This window comes from Salvelinus alpinus, chromosome 10, assembly GCF_045679555.1.
Source record: "Salvelinus alpinus chromosome 10, SLU_Salpinus.1, whole genome shotgun sequence".
In the NCBI taxonomy this organism is placed as follows: Eukaryota; Metazoa; Chordata; class Actinopteri; order Salmoniformes; family Salmonidae; genus Salvelinus; species Salvelinus alpinus.
In genome coordinates, this window is record NC_092095.1 from 8,415,553 (window position 1) to 8,433,657 (window position 18,105).

The window sequence follows — 18,105 nt, forward strand, 5'->3', positions numbered from 1 at the left end:
TTACTGCCTTACTGCCTGACTGCCTTGCTGTCTGCAACAACTTTCTGCTCTTTCAAACAGCTCAAACAGCAGTCTCTCCACTTCTCTCCGTGCTGTTTCTCCCTCTCTCCCCTCCACTCCCTCCCCTCACTGCTTTCCTCCCTCCCTCCCGCCCTCCTCCCTCCCTCCCTCCCTCCCTCTCTCTCTCTCTCTCTCTCTCTCTCTCTTTCCCTCTTCCTCAGACACTCTCTAGTCACTGCCTGAAGCAGTAATCGGACAACTGTCGTTCTCACTCTGACTCGGTCTCTTGAGATCCCAGCTAGTGTGTGTATCGGTGCTCCATGGGTTCTAACACTTAAAATGAAAAAGAAAAAGCTGTCTTGTAGCTGGTAATTTGTTGCGTTACAGGTTCTACCAACTCTTGAAGAACTCTCTCTTTTTGATGAAGTTTCTCTGTTGTTTCTGGACTGGACAGACTTGGCTGTAAGAAGATTATAACAAAACTTAAAGGAACGGGATACCAGCAAAAGTACAGGGATTCCACCATAATTGGAGTGAGTATGACTTTGTATTCTTAAAGCGGTATTCAATTTAATGCTATATCACTGTTTATCTGGTTAGTCTGATGCCTGCCTGCCTGCCTGCCTGCCTGCCTGCCTGCCTGCCTGCCTGCCTGCCTGCCTGTCACTGGGTCTGCTATATCAAGATGTTTTTTTTAAAACTTACTCTACTCTGCTCCTTAAGTAACTTAGTATTACGGGTATCATTGTAAACTGTAATAATTTAATTAATTGAGGCATTTAAAGCATTTTGTAATTAAATATTGATATATTGACATGTATTATTTTGCGTTAAATAGTTTAAACACCGTGCTTTGAAGCAGAAAGATATCTCTGACATAATGTTAGGTAGTTTTAACACCGTGTTTTGAAGCAGAAAGATATCTCTGACATAATGTTAGGCAGTTTTAACACCGTGTTTTGAGGCAGAAAGATATCTCTGACATAATGTTAGGTAGTTTTAACACCGTGTTTTGAGGCAGAAAGATATCTCTGACATAATGTTAGGCAGTTTTAACACCGTGTTTTGAAGCAGAAAGATATCTCTGACATAATGTTAGGCAGTTTTAACACCGTGTTTTGAGGCAGAAAGATATCTCTGACATAATGTTAGGTAGTTTTGACACCGTGTTTTGAAGCAGAAAGATATCTCTGACATAATGTTAGGTAGTTTTAACACCGTGTTTTGAAGCAGAAAGATATCTCTGACATAACAGCAGTTAATATATAATCTCGGGTGAATGACCACATGATATAGTTGTTATCTTGAAATTATTAATCCACTATCTCAAAATATCAAAATAACATATTTATTTCAAAAGCAATGTTTTATTAAATGTTATTTTAGAGCGATATTATTAAGATAACACACAACATTGAATGTGTCCATCTTAAAATAACTGTAGCTCAATGATTACATCAAAAATATAAAAACAAGTTTGGAAGCTACATGAGTTGGACAAAATGTAAATTGCAACAAATGTTATATTACATTAATATTAAAACACTAGTACTAAGACATTATACTTTAAAATATATGAAAATATATGACAATGTATTAACTGAATGTTTGAGAATTAAGTAATCTTAGGACTTAATGGTATATTCTTAATAATTAATAAAAATGATAGACTTTTTTGAGAAAAAAATATTGCTCTTTAATTTTAAATGTATATGGATTATGGTTGCAATTTCCCTGAACCTTATTTAACCCTGACTTGACTGCAAATTAATATTCCTATATATATATATATATATATATATATATATATCCATTAACTGTGTCTAGTTGTTTTTTCAGTCATGCACAAATCAACTTTCAATGTTATTTTGCTCAACAATGAACGCCAAATAAAAACTTACAAATTTGAATTCTTCAAACAAAAACAAATAAACAAGCAGGTGTATTAAAAACAAATGAAATAAATAGCAAATGCAAAAGCACACACACACCAACAAAAAAAAAAGAAGCTGTTTCCCGACATTACCAAGTCCGTATAGGATATCCGTGTCCTGAGCTCCCGGTTAAACATTTTCGATGCGTTAAACAACAGCAGCCCAGTTAAATCAGCTGACATCTAATGACATCTGCTCTTGCTGCAGCCAGGAATGCCGTAGACTATTACTCCTTATAGCCCGAGGGTCTTACAGTTCTCCAGACTCACAGGACAACCGCTAACCCCGACACCACCAACCACGTCTTCTAGCCTAGCTATAACACAGAGGCCTGGTAAATACTGATCTATACTATAATATACTATACTGTACTGTGTTATACTATACTATACTGCTTGTTTTATATGTAACAGCTTTATATTATACAGAAGACACATTTCAGTCTTGTGTTGATCAGTCAAGTACTATTTGTTCCTCTTCGTGTTTTAAACGGCACGGTATTAGACTCTCTCTCTCTCTGTCTCGAGGTAAATGTGCAACAGTAAGGAGGTTGTACGGTGATGTGGACTGACGTTATGACTCAGTAATTATTATTCTCTGTGAGGCGTTTTTTTCATCTCTCTCAAATGAAATGGTGCTTTCCCTTTTGATTTACTCTGTTTTAATGTTCTATCTACGCCAAGTGCAACTGCCTACCTTGATGATTGTTGGAAAAATAAGACATTAAGTCTAGTCCTTAGATAAAAGAGTGACTAGATAGAACGTACAGGATATAACGAGGTAAGCAAGCAGGTCTCTCTCTCTCTCTCTCTCTCTCTCGCTCTACCTCTCTCCCTGTCTCTCTGTCCCTCTCTCTCTCTCTCTCTCTCTGTCCCTCTCTCTCTCTCTTTCTCTCTACCTCTCTCTCCCTCTCTCTCCCTCTCTCTCTCCTTCTATCCCTCCCTCTCTCTCTCTCTCTCTGTCCCTCTCTCTCTCTCTTTCTCTCTACCTCTCTCTCCCTCTCTCTCTCTCCCTCTCTCTCTCTCTCTCTCTCTCTCCTTCTCTCCCTCCCTCTCTCTCTCTCTCTCTGTCCCTCTCTCTCTCTCTTTCTCTCTACCTCTCTCCCTCTCTCTCCCTCCCTCTCTCTCTCTCTCTCTCTCTCTCTCTCTCTCCTTCTCTCCCTCCCTCTCCCTCTCTCTCTCTCTCTCTCTCTCTCTCTCTCTCTCCCTCTCACACTCTCTGTCTTTCTCTCTCTGTGTAGACAAACATGACAGTGATCATGGCAGGCTTGTTGCATAAGGCAGGCAACCTGCTGCGACCCATTCACTCACACAATAGGCCTGTTTATCCAATGAAGGGACAATGAGAAGGCTGATTTGGGTGTTTACTGACTGTATTTGCTTTAATAAGGCAAACTGGGACATTGTAGGGAGAGAACCAGGCAAACTGGGACGCTGCAGGGAGAGAACCAGGCATACTGGGACGCTGTAGGGAGAGAACCAGGCATACTGGGACGCTGTAGGGAGAGAACCAGGCATACTGGGACGCTGCAGGGAGAGAACCAGGCATACTGGGACGCTGTAGGGAGAGAACCAGGCATACTGGGACGCTGTAGGGAGAGAACCAGGCATACTGGGACGCTGTAGGGAGAGAACCAGGCATACTGGGACGCTGCAGGTAGAGAACCAGGCATACTGTGACACTGTAGGGAGAGAACCAGGCATACTGGGATGCTGTAGGGAGAGAACCAGGCATACTGGGACGCTGTAGGGAGAGAACCAGGCATACTGGGACGCTGTAGGGAGAGAACCAGGCATACTGGGACGCTGTAGGGAGAGAACCAGGCATGCTGGGACGCTGCAGGTAGAGAACCAGGCATACTGGGACGCTGTAGGGAGAGAACCAGGCATACTGGGACGCTGTAGGGAGAGAACCAGGTATACTGGGATGTTTCAGGGAGAGAACCAGGCATACTGGGATGTTTCAGGGAGAGAACCAGGCAAACTGGGATGCTGCAGGTAGAGAACCAGGCATACTGGGATGTTTCAGGGAGAGAACCATGCATACTGGGACGCTGTAGGGAGAGAACCAGGCATACTGGGATGTTTCAGGGAGAGAACCAGGCATACTGGGACGCTGTAGGTAGAGAACCAGGCATACTGGGATGCTGTAGGGAGAGAACCAGGCATACTGGGACGCTGCAGGGAGAGAACCAGGCATACTGGGAGGCTGCAGGGAGAGAACCAGGCATACTGGGACGCTGCAGGGAGAGAACCAGGCATACTGGGAGGCTGCAGGGAGAGAACCAGGCATACTGGGACGCTGCAGGGAGAGAACCAGGCATACTGGGAGGCTGCAGGGAGAGAACCAGGCATACTGGGACGCTGCAGGGAGAGGACCAGGCATCAAACCCCTTATTGGTAGACATCCTTCCTAGGCTGCAGTGTGCATCACATTATTAAATAGAGCGTTATTATACACAGTATGATACCTATTATATTTCTGCTGTGTATATTCTATTATATTTCTGTTGTGTATTATATGTCGTTTTGAGGTGTGGACAGAAACGTCCACACACCCAGCCCTATTCAGGGAGCCAGCTAGTAGTAGTAGTGGTAGTGGTAGTCAGTGGCTGGACAGACACACCCAGCCCTATTCAGGGAGGCAGCTAGTAGTAGTAGTGGTAGTGGTAGTCAGTGGCTGGACAGACACACACAGCCCTATTCAGGGAGGCAGCTAGTAGTAGTAGTGGTAGTGGTAGTCAGTGGCTGGACAGACACACACAGCCCTATTCAGGGAGCCAGCTAGTAGTAGTAGTAGTAGTGGTAGTCAGTGGCTGGACAGACACACACAGCCCTATTCAGGGAGCCAGCTAGTAGTAGTAGTAGTAGTGGTAGTCAGTGGCTGGACAGACACACACAGCCCTATTCAGGGAGCCAGCTAGTAGTAGTAGTAGTAGTGGTAGTCAGTGGCTGGACAGACACACACAGCCCTATTCAGGGAGCCAGCTAGTAGTAGTAGTAGTGGTAGTTTTGTGGTAGTGGTAGTGGTAGTCAGTGGCTGGTCGGCCGGTCTGTCGGCCCCGATGACAGAAGAGGAAGCATTGTTTGCCTTCAGAAGGCCTTGTTTATTGTAGAAGCCTCACACGCGCGTGTGTGTGTGTGTGTGTGTGTGTGTGTGTGTGTGTGTGTGTGTGTGTGTGTGTGTGTGTGTGTGTGTGTGTGTGTGTGTGTGTGTGTGTGTGTGTGTGTGTGTGTGTGTGTGTGTGTGTGTGTGTGTGTGTGTGTGTGTGTGTGTGTGTGTGTGTGTGTGTGTGTGTGTGGGGCCGGGTCAATCTTCTTCTCTCAGAGATGGAAATTGAGGCCGGTGAAAGACACAGAGGTTTAATTGATACGGTTTGTGCGTGTGTGTGTGTGAGAGAGAGAGAGAGAGAGAGAGAGAGAGAGAGAGAGAGAGAGAGAGAGAGAGAGAGAGAGAGAGAGAGAGAGAGAGAGAGAGAGAGAGAGAGAGAGAATGGAATCCCAGGTTGTCTATTAAATGAGGGTTTCTATTTAGTTAACGCGCGGCTGTTTGGCACGGGGAAATGTGTCCTAAAGAGCAGGAAATTAGTCTCTGGGATCAGGTGTTGACTGCTGTCTTCCCCCCCACCCCTCTCCTTCCCCCTCGTATCTAGCAGTAATACCCACTTAACGGTTTGTTTGTTGTTGTTTACCTTCTATTCCATTTTAAGGAAACTAACTTCTGAGCTGAAAGAGCAAACTGACTGTATTTGCTTTAATAAGGCAAACGTGGACGTTGCAGGGAGAGAACCAGGCATACTGGCATACTGGGGAAATGAGATACAGGAATTAGCGATGTGATTTATTTTTGGATTATGCGTCAGGATTAATATGTTTGTTTACAAATTCTTGAATCTTATTAATAAATGTATTACGTTTCCCTCCTTGACTTCTCTATGTCATATTTTCTCTGGATTATATAATACTTAAGGTCAAATTTTAAAAGACATTTTTTGTTGTTGAATTCACATAACTTTTCTTTTCATTTTCTTTGCTCAAATGAAATAGGTTAATAAAAAGCTATTGTTAATTAATTCAAAACTAAACGTTTGATTTAGGTCAAAATATTGGATCTTAGACTTTTTCTAGAATGCGTGTTTACATTGAGAGAAAGTGTTCCGAAACAGTATCGTTGGCCTTCCTTTCATGTGTGGTGTGGCGGCAAATAAGTGTTGTTTTTGCATCTCTCTCTGTCTATCTCACTATCTCATTTTCTACCTCTCTCCCTCTCTGTCTCTCTCTCTCTCTCAATCTGTCTCTCAATCTCTCTCTCTCTCTCTCTGTCTGTCTCTGTCTCGCGCACTCTCTCTTGCTCTCTCTCTCTCTGTCAGTCTCTCGGTCTTTCTGTGGCAGCCACGGCCGTGCGGTAGGGAGGGTGTGATAAAATGTCTACCTTAAATCTTGTTTGATGGGCCCTCAAAGGGGGAACTGGCCTTCTGGAAATAATTAGGTGGGTTGAAGAGCATGGTATTAACAGGTTTAATGTAGCTATTCAGTGGATTGTTGCACGGAGCAGTGTGTCAGATCCAGCAAAACGGGACAAAGTGACACATCTGTTAGAAATTACACCTTTTAATTACAGATAAGTACAAATTCCTAAATGTATCTTGCTGTGTGCTTCCACACGTTAGTGTATATATATTTAATTTGTGTGTTAAAGCTGACCATTATCGGTATATTTTTAACATATGGGCATGTTTTTGATTCATGTTTTTTTTTTTTATAATATGTTAATTTACCTTTCTGGCATAAGCTTTCATTCTATACTTAGATTAATGTTTAATTATACATTTTAATATTTTACTTGGTGACAATAATTACTTGAAAATAAGTAATTTTAATGAAATGAACTACATAGGGGTGGCAGGTAGCCTAGTGGTTAGAGCGTTGGGCCAGTAACCGTAAAGGTTGCCAGGTCAAATCCCTGAGCTGACAAGGTGAAAATCTGTCGTTCTGCTCCTGAACAAGGCAGTGAACCCACTGTTCCTAGGCCGTCATTGTAAATAAGAATCTGTTCTTAACTGACTTGCCTAGTTAAATATTAAATAAAAGGTAAAAAAAAATTATCAACAAAGGACCTAAACTATACAAGCACTGTTTACATTTGAGGTTAAAGTGTTTAAATTTCATCCCTTTCCTTCTCTCAGTTAGAAACACAGAGAGGCCCGTGTATCTTTTAGCCTATTTTCTCAAATGCTAAATTTTGCGTAGATGAAAAACAAAAATAACATAATCAGTGTGGTGTTTGTTGGCGATGCAGTGGGTCTCTTTGGCCACGCAGACACACAGAGAGATACTAGTGGAAGCAGACACACAGAGAGATACTAGTGGAAGCAGACACACAGAGAGATGCTAGTGGAAGCAGACACACAGAGAGATACTAGTGGAAGCAGACACACAGAGAGATACTAGTGGAAGCAGACACACAGAGAGATACTAGTGGAAGCAGACACACAGAGAGATACTAGTGGAAGCAGACACACAGAGAGATGCTAGTGGAAGCAGACACACAGAGAGATACTAGTGGAAGCAGACACACAGAGAGATACTAGTGGAAGCAGACACACAGAGAGATACTAGTGGAAGCAGACACACAGAGAGATACTAGTGGAAGCAGACACACAGAGAGATACTAGTGGAAGCAGACACACAGAGAGATACTAGTGAAGCAGACACACAGAGAGATACTAGTGGAAGCAGACACACAGAGAGATACTAGTGGAAGCAGACACACAGAGAGATACTAGTGGAAGCAGACACACAGAGAGATACTAGTGGAAGCAGACACACAGAGAGATACTAGTGGAAGCAGACACACAGAGAGATACTAGTGGAAGCAGACACACAGAGAGATACTAGTGGAAGCAGACACACAGAGAGATACTAGTGGAAGCAGACACACAGAGAGATGCTAGTGAAGCAGACACACAGAGAGATGCTAGTGGAAGCAGACACACAGAGAGATACTAGTGAAGCAGACACACAGAGAGATACTAGTGGAAGCAGACACACAGAGAGATACTAGTGAAGCAGACACACAGAGAGATGCTAGTGGAAGCAGACACACAGAGAGATACTAGTGAAGCAGACACACAGAGAGATACTAGTGGAAGCAGACACACAGAGAGATACTAGTGAAGCAGACACACAGAGAGATACTAGTGGAAGCAGACACACAGAGAGATACTAGTGAAGCAGACACACAGAGAGATACTAGTGGAAGCAGACACACAGAGAGATACTAGTGGAAGCAGACACACAGAGAGATACTAGTGGAAGCAGACACACAGAGAGATACTAGTGGAAGCAGACACACAGAGAGATACTAGTGAAGCAGACACACAGAGAGATACTAGTGAAGCAGACACACAGAGAGATACTAGTGGAAGCAGACACACAGAGAGATACTAGTGGAAGCAGACACACAGAGAGATACTAGTGGAAGCAGACACACAGAGAGATACTAGTGGAAGCAGACACACAGAGAGATACTAGTGGAAGCAGACACACAGAGAGATACTAGTGAAGCAGACACACAGAGAGATGCTAGTGGAAGCAGACACACAGAGAGATACTAGTGAAGCAGACACACAGAGAGATACTAGTGAAGCAGACACACAGAGAGTACTAGTGGAAGCAGACACACAGAGAGATACTAGTGAAGCAGACACACAGAGAGATGCTAGTGGAAGCAGACACACAGAGAGATACTAGTGAAGCAGACACACAGAGAGATACTAGTGAAGCAGACACACAGAGAGATGCTAGTGGAAGCAGACACACAGAGAGATACTAGTGAAGCAGACACACAGAGAGATGCTAGTGGAAGCAGACACACAGAGAGATACTAGTGAAGCAGACACACAGAGAGATGCTAGTGGAAGCAGACACACAGAGAGATACTAGTGAAGCAGACACACAGAGAGATACTAGTGGAAGCAGACACACAGAGAGATGCTAGTGGAAGCAGACACACAGAGAGATACTAGTGGAAGCAGACACACAGAGAGATACTAGTGAAGCAGACACACAGAGAGATACTAGTGGAAGCAGACACACAGAGAGATACTAGTGAAGCAGACACACAGAGAGATACTAGTGGAAGCAGACACACAGAGAGATACTAGTGGAAGCAGACACACAGAGAGATACTAGTGGAAGCAGACACACAGAGAGATACTAGTGGAAGCAGACACACAGAGAGATACTAGTGGAAGCAGACACACAGAGAGATACTAGTGGAAGCAGACACACAGAGAGATGCTAGTGGAAGCAGACACACAGAGAGATACTAGTGGAAGCAGACACACAGAGAGATGCTAGTGGAAGCAGACACACAGAGAGATACTAGTGAAGCAGACACACAGAGAGATGCTAGTGGAAGCAGACACACAGAGAGATACTAGTGGAAGCAGACACACAGAGAGATACTAGTGAAGCAGACACACAGAGAGATACTAGTGGAAGCAGACACACAGAGAGATACTAGTGGAAGCAGACACACAGAGAGATGCTAGTGGAAGCAGACACACAGAGAGATACTAGTGGAAGCAGACACACAGAGAGATACTAGTGAAGCAGACACACAGAGAGATACTAGTGGAAGCAGACACACAGAGAGATACTAGTGAAGCAGACACACAGAGAGATACTAGTGGAAGCAGACACACAGAGAGATACTAGTGGAAGCAGACACACAGAGAGATACTAGTGAAGCAGACACACAGAGAGATACTAGTGGAAGCAGACACACAGAGAGATACTAGTGAAGCAGACACACAGAGAGATGCTAGTGAAGTGTAGCGTTTTTTGTAAACTGTCTCTAATCCCAGTCCACATCTGTATTCAATTGTTGTGTGTATCTACATTCTTCTCCATTGGAGATATTTGTCCAGGTCAACCATGAACCACGCGGACCGAACTGAGAGTCTTAAGAAGATCAGTTGTTTTAAACTTATTCTGATTGAAGCGTTGTTTCATGGGTTTTTCATAGTCTGTCAAATTCAAAGAAATATGCATTCTGTGCCCTATAAAATTAAATGTGTACAATTCCTTTGTAAAAAAAAATAATCTATTGATCCTTGTTTAACCAAAAAACTAATAGCACAATTGCAGATGGACCTAATTGTATTTTCTGTGATGAATTATTTTACCTAAAATATGTAAATATTACTAAACCTTTGAACAGTCTAATTAATCTCTATCTAGTAGCAACAAATCAAAATCAAATGATATAAATACTACAAGCCTCGTTGAATCCTGGTACTAGAATAAGAACCGGTACATTCTCCCACTAGAAAACCCAAGTAAAAACCATCACGTTCCAATAATACATGCTGGCATTCATTCACTCAGTGTGTCTCTGAGTATCTGCTGCGTCCGTCGAGGTGGATCCATGCGGCGATGCTGATCAATGTGAAGACCCTGGTTAGCTCTCTGGTTAGCCCTCTGGTTAGCCCTCTGGTTAGCCTTCTGGTTAGCCTTCTGGTTAGCCCCCTGGTTAGCTCTCTGGTTAGCCTTCTGGTTAGCTCTCTGGTTAGCTCTCTGGTTAGCCCCCTGGTTAGCCCTCTGGTTAGCCCTCTGGTTAGCTCTCTGGTTAGCTCTCTGGTTGGCTCTCTGGTTAGCCCTCTAGTTAGCCCTCTGGTTAGCTCTCTGGTTAGCCCCCTGGTTAGCCCTCTAGTTAGCCCTCTGGTTAGCTCTCTGGTTAGCCCTCTGGTTAGCTCTCTGGTTAGCTCTCTGGTTAGCCCCCTGGTTAGCCCTCTGGTTAGCCCTCTGGTTAGCCCTCTGGTTAGCTCTCTGGTTAGCTCTCTGGTTAGCCCTCTGGTTAGCCCTTTGGTTAGCCCTCTGGTTAGCTCTCTGGTTAGCCCTCTGGTTAGCTCTCTGGTTCTGTTCTCTAGGGTAGCTGTAACTGTGTTCTGTTCTCTAGGGTAGCTGTAACTGTGTTCTGTTCTCTAGGGTAGCTGTAACTGTGTTCTGTTCTCTAGGGTAGCTGTAACTGTATTCTGTTCTCTAGGGTAGCTGTAACTGTGTTCTGTTCTCTAGGGTAGCTGTAACTGTGTTCTGTTCTCTAGGGTAGCTGTAACTGTGTTCTGTTCTCTATGGTAGCTGTAGCTGTGTTCTGTTCTCTAGGGTATCTGTAACTGTGTTCTGTTCTCTAGGGTAGCTGTAACTGTGTTCTGTTCTCTATGGTAGCTGTAACTGTGTTCTGTTCTCTAGGGTAGCTGTAACTGTGTTCTGTTCTCTATGGTAGCTGTAACTGTGTTCTGTTCTCTAGGGTAGCTGTAACTGTGTTCTGTTCTCTATGGTAGCTGTAACTGTGTTCTGTTCTCTAGGGTAGCTGTAAGTGTGTTCTGTTCTCTATAGTAGCTGTAACTGTGTTCTGTTCTCTAGGGTAGCTGTAACTGTGTTCTGTTCTCTATGGTAGCTGTAACTGTGTTCTGTTCTCTAGGGTAGCTGTAACTGTGTTCTGGTCTCCATGGTAGCTGTAACTGTGTTCTGTTCTCTATGGTAGCTGTAACTGTGTTCTGTTCTCTATGGTAGCTGTAACTGTGTTCTGTTCTCTATGGTAGCTGTAACTGTGTTCTGTTCTCTAGGGTAGCTGTAACTGTGTTCTGTTCTCTATGGTAGCTGTAGCTGTGTTCTGTTCTCTAGGGTAGCTGTAACTGTGTTCTGCTCTCTAGGGTAGCTGTAACTGTGTTCTGTTCTCTAGGGTAGCTGTAACTGTGTTCTGTTCTCTAGGGTAGCTGTAACTGTGTTCTGTTCTCTAGGGTAGCTGTAACTGTGTTCTGTTCTCTAGGGTAGCTGTAACTGTGTTCTGTTCTCTAGGGTAGCTGTAACTGTGTTCTGTTCTCTAGGGTAGCTGTAACTGTGTTCTGTTCTCTAGGGTAGCTGTAACTGTGTTCTGTTCTCTAGGGTAGCTGTAACTGTGTTTTGTTCTCTAGGGTAGCTGTAACTGTGTTCTGTTCTCTAGGGTAGCTGTAACTGTGTTCTGTTCTCTAGGGTAGCTGTAACTGTGTTCTGTTCTCTAGGGTAGCTGTGTTCTGTTCTCTAGGGTAGCTGTGTTCTGTTCTCTAGGGTAGCTGTAACTGTGTTCTGCTCTCTAGGGTAGCTGTAACTGTGTTCTGTTCTCTAGGGTAGCTGTAACTGTGTTCTGGCCTCTAGGGTAGCTGTAACTGTGTTCTGTTCTCTAGGGTAGCTGTAACTGTGTTCTGTTCTCTAGGGTAGCTGTAACTGTGTTCTGTTCTCTAGGGTAGCTGTAACTGTGTTCTGTTCTCTAGGGTATCTGTAACTGTGTTCTGTTCTCTAGGGTAGCTGTAACTGTGTTCTGTTCTCTAGGGTAGCTGTAACTGTGTTCTGTTCTCTAGGGTAGCTGTAACTGTGTTCTGTTCTCTAGGGTAGCTGTAACTGTGTTCTGTTCTCTAGGGTAGCTGTAACTGTGTTCTGTTCTCTAGGGTAGCTGTAACTGTGTTTTGTTCTCTAGGGTAGCTGTAACTGTGTTCTGTTCTCTAGGGTAGCTGTAACTGTGTTCTGTTCTCTAGGGTAGCTGTAACTGTGTTCTGTTCTCTAGGGTAGCTGTGTTCTGTTCTCTAGGGTAGCTGTGTTCTGTTCTCTAGGGTAGCTGTAACTGTGTTCTGCTCTCTAGGGTAGCTGTAACTGTGTTCTGTTCTCTAGGGTAGCTGTAACTGTGTTCTGGCCTCTAGGGTAGCTGTAACTGTGTTCTGTTCTCTAGGGTAGCTGTAACTGTGTTCTGTTCTCTAGGGTAGCTGTAACTGTGTTCTGTTCTCTAGGGTAGCTGTAACTGTGTTCTGTTCTCTAGGGTAGCTGTAACTGTGTTCTGTTCTCTAGGGTAGCTGTAACTGTGTTCTGTTCTCTAGGGTAGCTGTAACTGTGTTTTGTTCTCTAGGGTAGCTGTAACTGTGTTCTGTTCTCTAGGGTAGCTGTAACTGTGTTCTGTTCTCTAGGGTAGCTGTAACTGTGTTCTGTTCTCTAGGGTAGCTGTGTTCTGTTCTCTAGGGTAGCTGTGTTCTGTTCTCTAGGGTAGCTGTAACTGTGTTCTGCTCTCTAGGGTAGCTGTAACTGTGTTCTGTTCTCTAGGGTAGCTGTAACTGTGTTCTGGCCTCTAGGGTAGCTGTAACTGTGTTCTGTTCTCTAGGGTAGCTGTAACTGTGTTCTGTTCTCTAGGGTAGCTGTAACTGTGTTCTGTTCTCTAGGGTAGCTGTAACTGTGTTCTGTTCTCTAGGGTAGCTGTAACTGTGTTCTGTTCTCTAGGGTAGCTGTAACTGTGTTCTGTTCTCTAGGGTAGCTGTAACTGTGTTCTGTTCTCTAGGGTAGCTGTAACTGTGTTTTGTTCTCTAGGGTAGCTGTAACTGTGTTCTGTTCTCTAGGGTAGCTGTAACTGTGTTCTGTTCTCTAGGGTAGCTGTAACTGTGTTCTGTTCTCTAGGGTAGTTTTAACTTTGTTCTGTTCTCTAGGGTAGCTGTAACTGTGTTCTGTTCTCTAGGGTAGCTGTAACTGTGTTCTGTTCTCTAGGGTAGCTGTGTTCTGTTCTCTAGGGTAGCTGTGTTCTGTTCTCTAGGGTAGCTGTAACTGTGTTCTGCTCTCTAGGGTAGCTGTGTTCTGTTCTCTAGGGTAGCTGTAACTGTGTTCTGTTCTCTAGGGTAGCTGTAACTGTGTTCTGTTCTCTAGGGTAGCTGTAACTGTGTTCTGTTCTCTAGGGTAGCTGTACCTGTGTTCTGTTCTCTAGGGTAGCTGTAACTGTGTTCTGTTCTCTAGGGTAGCTGTAACTGTGTTCTGTTCTCTATGGTAGCTGTAACTGTGTTCTGTTCTCTAGGGTAGCTGTAACTGTGTTCTGTTCTCTAGGGTAGCTGTAACTGTGTTCTGTTCTCTATGGTAGCTGTAACTGTGTTCTGTTCTCTAGGGTAGCTGTAACTGTGTTCTGTTCTCTAGGGTAGCTGTAACTGTGTTCTGTTCTCTATGGTAGCTGTAACTGTGTTCTGTTCTCTAGGGTAGCTGTAACTGTGTTCTGTTCTCTATGGTAGCTGTAACTGTGTTCTGTTCTCTAGGGTAGCTGTAACTGTGTTCTGTTCTCTAGGGTAGCTGTAACTGTGTTCTGTTCTCTATGGTAGCTGTAACTGTGTTCTGTTCTCTAGGGTAACTGTAACTGTGTTCTATTCTCTAGGGTAGATGTAACTGTGTTCTGTTCTCTATGGTAGCTGTAACTGTGTTCTGTTCTCTAGGGTAGCTGTAACTGTGTTCTGTTCTCTAGGGTAGCTGTAACTGTGTTCTGTTCTCTATGGTAGCTGTAACTGTGTTCTGTTCTCTAGGGTAGCTGTAACTGTGTTCTGTTCTCTAGGGTAGCTGTAACTGTGTTCTGTTCTCTAGGGTAGCTGTAACTGTGTTCTGTTCTCTAGGGTAGCTGTAACTGTGTTCTGTTCTCTATGGTAGCTGTAACTGTGTTCTGTTCTCTAGGGTAGCTGTAACTGTGTTCTGTTCTCTAGGGTATCTGTAACTGTGTTCTGTTCTCTATGGTAGCTGTAACTGTGTTCTGTTCTCTAGGGTAGCTGTAACTGTGTTCTGTTCTCTAGGGTATCTGTAACTGTGTTCTGTTCTCTATGGTAGCTGTGACTGTGTTCTGTTCTCTAGGGTAGCTGTAACTGTGTTCTGTTCTCTAGGGTATCTGTAACTGTGTTCTGTTCTCTATGGTAGCTGTAACTGTGTTCTGTTCTCTAGGGTAGCTGTAACTGTGTTCTGTTCTCTAGGGTATCTGTAACTGTGTTCTGTTCTCTATGGTAGCTGTAACTGTGTTCTGTTCTCTAGGGTAGCTGTAACTGTGTTCTGTTCTCTAGGGTATCTGTAACTGTGTTCTGTTCTCTAGGGTAGCTGTAACTGTGTTCTGTTCTCTAGGGTATCTGTAACTGTGTTCTGTTCTCTAGGGTATCTGTAACTGTGTTCTGTTCTCTATGGTAGCTGTAACTGTGTTCTGTTCTCTATGGTAGCTGTAACTGTGTTCTGTTCTCTATGGTAGCTGTAACTGTGTTCTGTTCTCTAGGGTAACTGTAACTGTGTTCTGTTCTCTAGGGTAGATGTAACTGTGTTCTGTTCTCTATGGTAGCTGTAACTGTGTTCTGTTCTCTAGGGTAGCTGTAACTGTGTTCTGTTCTCTATGGTAGCTGTAACTGTGTTCTGTTCTCTAGGGTATCTGTAACTGTGTTCTGTTCTCTATGGTAGCTGTAACTGTGTTCTGTTCTCTAGGGTAGCTGTAACTGTGTTCTGTTCTCTAGGGTATCTGTAACTGTGTTCTGTTCTCTACGGTAGCTGTAACTGTGTTCTGTTCTCTAGGGTAGCTGTAACTGTGTTCTGTTCTCTAGGGTAGCTGTAACTGTGTTCTGTTCTCTATGGTAGCTGTAACTGTGTTCTGTTCTCTAGGGTATCTGTAACTGTGTTCTGTTCTCTATGGTAGCTGTAACTGTGTTCTGTTCTCTATGGTAGCTGTAACTGTGTTCTGTTCTCTATGGTAGCTGTAACTGTGTTCTGTTCTCTATGGTAGCTGTAACTGTGTTATGTTCTCTATGGTAGCTGTAACTGTGTTCTGTTCTCTAGGGTAGCTGTAACTGTGTTCTGTTCTCTAGGGTAGCTGTAACTGTGTTCTGTTCTCTAGGGTAGCTGTAACTGTGTTCTGTTCTCTAGGGTAGCTGTAACTGTGTTCTGTTCTTCAAGAGCGGGTGTTCAGGTTGAGATGAGAGGAACATAAAGTTGCTGAATGCTGCCTGCACCCCTTTTTTAAACAATAAATACATTTCTCAGCTGCACCCCTTCTCTCCCCGGCTGTTCTTACCTGGCCAAAATCACCTGGTGGCAGTAGACTGGATGGTCTATATCACCTGCAGTAGACTGGATGGTTTATATCACCTGCAGTAGACTGGATGGTCTATATCACCTGCAGTAGACTGGATGGTCTATATCACCTGCAGTAGACTGGAGGGTCTATATCACCTGCAGTAGACTGGAGGGTCTATATCACCTACAGTAGACTGGAGGGTCTATATCACCTGCAGTAGACTGGATGGTCTATATCACCTGCAGTAGACTGGATGGTCTATATCACCTGCAGTAGACTGGAGGGTCTATATCACCTGGTGGTAGTAGCCTGGAGGGTCTATATCACCTGCAGTAGACTGGATGGTCTATATCACCTGCAGTAGACTGGATGGTCTATATCACCTGCAGTAGACTGGATGGTCTATATCACCTGCAGTAGACTGGATGGTCTATATCACCTGCATTAGACTGGATGGTCTATATCACCTGCAGTAGACTGGATGGTCTATATCACCTGCAGTAGACTGGAGGGTCAATATCACCTGGTGGTAGTAGCCTGGAGGGTCTATATCACCTGCAGTAGACTGGAGGGTCTATATCACCTGGTGGTAGTAGCCTGGAGGGTCTATATCACCTGCAGTAGACTGGATGGTCTATATCACCTGCAGTAGACTGGAGGGTTTATATCACTTGCAGTAGACTGGAGGGTCTATATCACCTGGTGGTAGTAGCCTGGAGGGTCTATATCACCTGCAGTAGACTGGATGGTCTATATCACCTGCAGTAGACTGGAGGGTTTATATCACTTGCAGTAGACTGGAGGGTCTATATCACCTGCAGTAGACTGGATGGTCTATATCACCTGCAGTAGACTGGATGGTCTATATCACCTGCAGTAGACTGGATGGTCTATATCACCTGCAGTAGACTGGATGGTCTATATCACCTGCAGTAGACTGGATGGTCTATATCACCTGCAGTAGACTGGATGGTCTATATCACCTGCAGTAGACTGGATGGTCTATATCACCTGCAGTAGACTGGATGGTCTATATCACCTGCAGTAGACTGGATGGTCTATATCACCTGCAGTAGACTGGAGGGTTTATATCACTTGCAGTAGACTGGAGGGTCTATATCACCTGCAGTAGACTGAATGGTCTATATCACCTGGTGGTAGTAGCCTGGAGCGTCTATATCACCTGCAGTATCCTGGAGGGTCTATATCACCTGGTGGTAGTAGCCTGGAGGGTCTATATCACCTGGTGGTAGTATCCTGGAGGGTCTATATCACCTGGTGGTAGTAGCCTGGAGGGTCTATATCACCTGGTGGTAGTAGCCTGGAGGGTCTATATCACCTGGTGGTAGTAGCCTGGAGGGTCTATATCACCTGGTGGTAGTAGCCTGGAGGGTCTATATCACCTGGTGGTAGTAGCCTGGAGGGTCTATATCACCTGGTGGTAGTAGCCTAGAGGGTCTATATCACCTGGTGGTAGTAGCCTGGAGGGTCTATATCACCTGGTGGTAGTAGGGTGGAGGGTCTATATCACCTGGTGGTAGTAGCCTAGAGGGTCTATATCACCTGGTGGTAGTAGCCTGGAGGGTCTATATCACCTGGTGGAAGTAGGGTGGAGGGTCTATATCACCTGGTGGTAGTAGCCTGGATGGTCTATATCACCTGCAGTTGGCTGGATGGTCTATATCACCTGGTGGTAGTAGCCTGGAGGGTCTATATCACCTGGTGGTAGTAGCCTGGATGGTCTATATCACCTGCAGTAGACTGGATGGTCTATATCACCTGCAGTAGACTGGATGGTCTATATCAACTGCAGTAGACTGGATGGTCTATATCACCTGCAGTAGGCTGGATGGTCTATATCACCTGTAGTAGCCTGGATGGTCCATATCACCTGCAGTAGGCTGGATGGTCTATATCACCTGTAGTAGCCTGGAGGGTCTATATCACCTGGTGGAAGTAGCCTGGAGGGACTATATCACCTGCAGTAGACTGGATGGTCTATATCACCTGGTGGAAGTACCCTGGAGGGTCTATATCACCTGCAGTACGCTGGAGGATCTACATCACCTGGTGGTAGTAGGGTGGAGGGTCTATATCACCTGCAGTAGGATGGAGAGTCTATATCTCCTGCAGTAGGATGGAGGGTCTATATCACCTATAGACCACGCCGCAAATTGGAGTGTTTTATTTTTACCTCCTCCTCCTCCTCCTCCTCCTCCTCCTAGTCCTCCACATGTTGTGCAGTGTTATTGAGGGTTAGAGGGGTAGTTATCCATGGTGGTGGGGGTGTTATTGA

General features: G+C 44.5%; 1 protein-coding gene across 11 annotated transcripts in view; it reads left to right on the forward strand.

Moving 5' to 3' along the window:
* The first annotated feature begins 218 nt into the window (after nt 1-218).
* The window catches only part of LOC139531481 (eyes absent homolog 1-like), a 119,574-nt gene continuing 101,687 nt past the window's right edge, over nt 219-18,105 (forward strand). For 10 of the 11 annotated variants that reach the window (XM_071327961.1, XM_071327966.1, XM_071327965.1 and 7 more), the window contains exon 1: nt 219-533. The gene's annotated coding sequence lies outside the window, so the exon portion shown is untranslated. Of the gene's footprint in view, nt 534-2,173; nt 2,269-18,105 lie in introns of those variants that run through there. The other variant, XM_071327962.1, reaches the window with a different exon arrangement.